Below are 4,932 nucleotides of genomic sequence, written 5' to 3' on the forward strand. Positions count from 1 at the left end.
AAAGAGGAGGAGGGAGGGAAAATCACAGTGTCAGCATCACACGCAGCGCAGCTTGGGCCAAATCGTTGAGGGTGTCCTTCTCCCTCCTCTCATGCCTCTGACATGGGTCCAGGGTCCAGGGACCACTAAGGGGTCGCCATGGGCAGCCGGGCAGATTCTCAGAAGCCAGGGCAGTGCCGCTGGGGAGTCGAGTCAGGGCTGCTCTTCACCCTTGACTCTGTGACCCACTCCCTGAGGCCAGGTCATGGGACCTGGTCCCCATCGGTGAGGATGGCACGGTAATACCTGGAGCTTTTGGGAGGCGAAATAAATAAATTCCAAGTGAAGGGCCCAGGGCCAAGAGGACCCTCGACCAGCGCCCATTCCTCTCCCTGGGAAACTGTCAGCCGGCTTCCAGGGGAGAGAGTCCCCGGGCACCCCCAGCCTCTGCTGTGCCGCCCAGAGCCAGCCGAGGACAGGGCGGCCTCCCTGGGGACAGTGCGGCCTCCCTGGGGACAGTGTGTCCCGTTCCCAGCAGAGTCGAAGGATGTGGCCGCCTGGGAGATGCTCCAGGGACCACCTCTCCCAGCTCCTCCCTGGCCACCCTGGCCAGCGAGCAGCAGAGCGAGGCTGGGCCCCAGCTCCTGGCTTCCGGTAGCCACTCCGGGCCCTAGAAGTGCCCAGGAGAGCAGCGTGGGGAGCAGGTGAGGGCTCAGGAGGCACGAGGCTGGGCCACTTGGGAGCAGGTGACCTTGGGAAGGAAGGAAGCTCTCAGCGCCTCCGTTTCCTCATCTGCCGGGTGGCACCACGCGTTTCTCACGACGACGCTCGTATGAGCGGTCCTGGGTGATGGGGACCTCACAGTGTCCGGCAGGGAGGAGGCCTCCAACAGCTGCCACGCGCCGGCTGCAACAATGCTCGTTTCCAGATCACGGGACTTGTCATCTTCCCCCCCTCGGACTGCACGCTCTTCAGAGTCAGGGATCCCGTCCTGTCCTTCCTCTGTGACTCCCCAACGCGCTGCTGCTCGGGCCCGGCAGGTGCTCCATCAGCACCACGTCACCGCGACCCGAGTTCTCGGCACTCACACACAAGGACGCGCCCGCAGTCACTGTCAAGGTTGCTTTTCAGAAAAGAGTCCTTGGATCAGAGTCAGTCCCGTCCTGTCCTTCCTCTGTGATTCCCCAACGCGCTGCTGCTCGGGCCCGGCAGGTGCTCCATCAGCACCACGTCACCACCGCCCGAGTTCTCGGCACTCACACACAAGGACGCGCCCGCAGTCACTGTCAAGGTTGCTTTTCAGAAAAGAGTCCTTGGATTCAGTGTGTGTGTGTGTGTGTGTGTGTGTGCGCACGCGTGTGTGCGCGTGCCTGTGTGTGCGTGTGAAAGAGACAGACAGCCTCAGAAACGAAGACTGGAAAACACTAAAACACAGAGATGAGGCAAAGCACGCAGACACGCAGCGAGGCAGACCAGCCCGCGGGGCCCCGCAGCGCCTTCCAGGTGCCCGGATGGACACTCATCTGTGCTTAAATGACATGACCTACACTGTGGCTCAAGCCTGTGAGATTTCGGGTGCTTGGCCCCCGACACACAGCTGTGGGGAACATGCATGCGCCTGGATCGTCCACCTCGATAACGTGGGTGCAACAGCCTGGACCTCGAAATATATGCTCCACACCTTTGGCGAAGCTGCCAGAGCTTTTCCTTCCAGGTTAGACACTCCTCCGTGAAGCCCTCAAAGTGAATGGCAGTCATTACTGTTCAGCATTTCCTCTCATTACCTGGGACTCATCTTAGACAAACACAGCTACAAGTATGCAAGCAACCCCAAGCAGCACCTGAGCTACCAAAATAGTGTCACGATGTATATGCATCAAAGCCTGGGAACTTGCCCGGCTGGCGTGGCTCAGTGGTTGAGCATCGACCTATGAAGCAGGAGATCACGGTTCAATTCCCGGTCGGGGCACATGCCCGGGTTGTGGGCTCCATCCCCAGTGTGGGGCGTGCAGGAGGCAGATGGTCGGTGATTCTCTCTCATCATTGATGTTTCTCTCCCTCCTCCCTCTCCATTCCTCTCTGAAATCAATAAATATATATATTTTTTAAAAGCCTGGGAACTTTATACCCAATGTCACCCCAATAATTTTATTTTAAAAGCCTGGATACACCCTAGCCGGCTTGGCTTAGTGGATAGAGCATTGGCCTACAGACTGAAGGGTCCCGGGTTTGATTCCAGCCAAGGGCACATGCCTGGGTTGTGGGCTCGATCCCCAGTGGGGACGTGCGGGAGGCAGCCCATCAATGATTCTCTCTCATCACTCGTGTTTCTATCTCTCTCTCCTTCTCCCTTCCTCTCTGAAATCAATAATGAAATATATTTAAAAAAAAAAAAAAGCCTGGATACTTTATTCACACCATCATGCCCAGTGGCTCACTTACTTATTATGACTCTGGACACAATTTTAGAGCGAGAGTCACGATGGACACTTGATTGACCACCTACTATGTGCCAAACACTTCACCAAATGCACTGCATCTGTCCCCATTGGGTCCTCACAGTCCCACGAGGTAAGGACGGTCACCTCCCCCTTTTACGGCTGAGGGAACGGAGGCCGATGGAAGCTCAGCGGCTTTCCCATCTCAGATGACTGACTAGGCGCCCCAGGACTTGAACCCGGCCGGCGCGCTGTCACTCTACACTCTTAATCAATACACCCCATTGCCTCCGCCGTCACCCTGGCGATCCCATCTCCCGGCTCACAGTGGGTCAGAGGAGTTGGAGGCGGGGAAGTTGCAGCGGCAGGTGCCCTGACAGCTGACGGACGGCTGGATTCGCAGTGAGACAGGGATGAAAAGCTCAAGGAGAAAGGCCTCCATGCACAGCTGTCCACACCCGTCACTTTCGGGGTCAGAGCACGCTACGATATCTCAAGCCCCCGGCAGCACCATGACCCGCAGCTCCGTGCAGCAATTCCCACCGGTGCCGACAGGAGAAGTCAGATGGCGTGCCAAGAAAGACAAAGAAATGAGGGACACCAGCGTGGGGGATACAGGAAAGGGTGGGGGTCTCTCCGGATAGTTCACCCTTGCTGAATACCCTAAGACCGTGGTCGGCAAACTGCGGTTCGCGGGAGATGCTCCAGGGACCACCTCTCCCAGCTCCTCCCTGGCCACCCTGGCCAGCGAGCAGCAGAGCGAGGCTGGGCCCCAGCTCCTGGCTTCCGGTAGCCACTCCGGGCCCTAGAAGTGCCCAGGAGAGCAGCGTGGGGAGCAGGTGAGGGCTCAGGAGGCACGAGGCTGGGCCACTTGGGAGCAGGTGACCTTGGGAAGGAAGGAAGCTCTCAGCGCCTCCGTTTCCTCATCTGCCGGGTGGCACCACGCGTTTCTCACGACGCTCGTAGGATGAGCGGTCCTGGGTGATGGGGACCTCACAGTGTCCGGCAGGGAGGAGGCCTCCAACAGCTGCCACGCGCCGGCTGCAATGAAGCTCGTTTCCAGATCACGGGACTTGTCATCTTCCCCCCCTCGGACTGCACGCTCTTCAGAGTCAGGGATCCCGTCCTGTCCTTCCTCTGTGACTCCCCAACGCGCTGCTGCTCGGGCCCGGCAGGTGCTCCATCAGCACCACGTCACCGCGACCCGAGTTCTCGGCACTCACACACAAGGACGCGCCCGCAGTCACTGTCAAGGTTGCTTTTCAGAAAAGAGTCCTTGGATTCAGTGTGTGTGTGTGTGTGTGTGTGTGTGCGCACGCGTGTGTGCGCGTGCCTGTGTGTGCGTGTGAAAGAGACAGACAGCCTCAGAAACGAAGACTGGAAAACACTAAAACACAGAGATGAGGCAAAGCACGCAGACACGCAGCGAGGCAGACCAGCCCGCGGGGCCCCGCAGCGCCTTCCAGGTGCCCGGATGGACACTCATCTGTGCTTAAATGACATGACCTACACTGTGGCTCAAGCCTGTGAGATTTCGGGTGCTTGGCCCCCGACACACAGCTGTGGGGAACATGCATGCGCCTGGATCGTCCACCTCGATAACGTGGGTGCAACAGCCTGGACCTCGAAATATATGCTCCACACCTTTGGCGAAGCTGCCAGAGCTTTTCCTTCCAGGTTAGACACTCCTCCGTGAAGCCCTCAAAGTGAATGGCAGTCATTACTGTTCAGCATTTCCTCTCATTACCTGGGACTCATCTTAGACAAACACAGCTACAAGTATGCAAGCAACCCCAAGCAGCACCTGAGCTACCAAAATAGTGTCACGATGTATATGCATCAAAGCCTGGGAACTTGCCCGGCTGGCGTGGCTCAGTGGTTGAGCATCGACCTATGAAGCAGGAGATCACGGTTCAATTCCCGGTCGGGGCACATGCCCGGGTTGTGGGCTCCATCCCCAGTGTGGGGCGTGCAGGAGGCAGATGGTCGGTGATTCTCTCTCATCATTGATGTTTCTCTCCCTCCTCCCTCTCCATTCCTCTCTGAAATCAATAAATATATATATTTTTTAAAAGCCTGGGAACTTTATACCCAATGTCACCCCAATAATTTTATTTTAAAAGCCTGGATACACCCTAGCCGGCTTGGCTTAGTGGATAGAGCATTGGCCTACAGACTGAAGGGTCCCGGGTTTGATTCCAGCCAAGGGCACATGCCTGGGTTGTGGGCTCGATCCCCAGTGGGGACGTGCGGGAGGCAGCCCATCAATGATTCTCTCTCATCACTCGTGTTTCTATCTCTCTCTCCTTCTCCCTTCCTCTCTGAAATCAATAATGAAATATATTTAAAAAAAAAAAAAAGCCTGGATACTTTATTCACACCATCATGCCCAGTGGCTCACTTACTTATTATGACTCTGGACACAATTTTAGAGCGAGAGTCACGATGGACACTTGATTGACCACCTACTATGTGCCAAACACTTCACCAAATGCACTGCATCTGTCCCCATTGG

General features: G+C 56.8%; 1 protein-coding gene across 1 annotated transcript in view; it reads right to left on the reverse strand.

Moving 5' to 3' along the window:
• Nucleotides 1-4,932, reverse strand: part of SUSD4 (sushi domain containing 4) — a gene marked incomplete at its 3' end in the record, with an annotated part of 72,567 nt that overhangs the window by 7,258 nt on the left and 60,377 nt on the right. The gene's annotated exons all lie outside the window — the stretch shown is intronic.

Source organism: Myotis brandtii, unplaced genomic scaffold, assembly GCF_000412655.1.
Source record: "Myotis brandtii unplaced genomic scaffold, ASM41265v1 scaffold231, whole genome shotgun sequence".
In the NCBI taxonomy this organism is placed as follows: domain Eukaryota; kingdom Metazoa; phylum Chordata; class Mammalia; order Chiroptera; family Vespertilionidae; genus Myotis; species Myotis brandtii.